The sequence below is a fragment of the Myotis lucifugus genome, unplaced genomic scaffold, assembly GCF_000147115.1.
Source record: "Myotis lucifugus unplaced genomic scaffold, Myoluc2.0 scaffold_208, whole genome shotgun sequence".
Lineage (NCBI taxonomy): Eukaryota > Metazoa > Chordata > Mammalia > Chiroptera > Vespertilionidae > Myotis > Myotis lucifugus.
In genome coordinates, this window is record NW_005871256.1 from 193,116 (window position 1) to 193,953 (window position 838).

At 43.3% G+C, this 838-nt stretch overlaps 1 long non-coding RNA gene across 1 annotated transcript in view; it reads right to left on the bottom strand.

Moving 5' to 3' along the window:
- LOC111827720 overlaps positions 1–838 on the bottom strand; it is a 2,478-nt gene extending 1,640 nt beyond the window's left edge. Inside the window, exon 1 of the long non-coding RNA XR_002831399.1 lies at positions 728–838. This is a non-coding gene — a long non-coding RNA (uncharacterized LOC111827720). The remainder of the gene's footprint in view (positions 1–727) is intronic.

Below are 838 nucleotides of genomic sequence, written 5' to 3' on the forward strand. Positions count from 1 at the left end.
GCAGTAACAAATTAACCCCTCCAGAATTTCTTTACAATAACAGTTTTTGTTTTTTTTACAACCAACCCTCCCTCCCCCCCCCCCCCAAAAAAAAACTAGAAAAAGAGAAGCATGGTCTTCCTGGTGGAATTGCAAAGCTTTAGGATCTAAGTCCAGGAAGCCACCCTGGAGGGAGCCTGTCTAGGAATGGAGCTATCACAGAGGAAAGCAGAATGGAGGGAGACAGATTCCTGATGATATCATTTGAGGCCCTGGATCCAGCCATGCCTACATCCTATTGTCTGAGCCAATGCAGTGCCCTATATTTTTTCTCCTTCCTTCCTTTCTTCCTTTTTCTAGATTGCTGTTGCTTGAAACCAAAATAATTCTAATAAGTAAGCCCAAACTCTTATTTCTCCTTGTAACTGGTTCAAAACTCACCTCCTCCAAGTAGCCTTCCCCGGCGCATGCTCCTTCTCTCTGGTTCACTTATTTTTGCATTGCTCCCTTGGGACTTACGACTTGTATTTGGATGGCATAATTTTGTGCTTATTCGTGTATTTTCATTTTTTTCAAATAGCTCTTTTTAAATCTCCTTAACCAGATTCTTTTCAAGTCAAGTAAAAAACAAAGATATTTATTGAGCTCTTCTGACTGAACAACATTGTGCTGGGTGCTGGGTGGAGTGAGAGTAAGTCATTTTAAAATAACAACAGAAGCTTTGAATTGGGTCAGAGGGGAAACTCACATTAAGAAGGCCGTTCAGGCTGGAAATGTCCCGGACAGGGTCACCGGTGACCAGGCTTCTGTCTGCGGTGTTGCCACAGGGTCTCAGGGCTGGTGTGAAGGTCACCTTTAG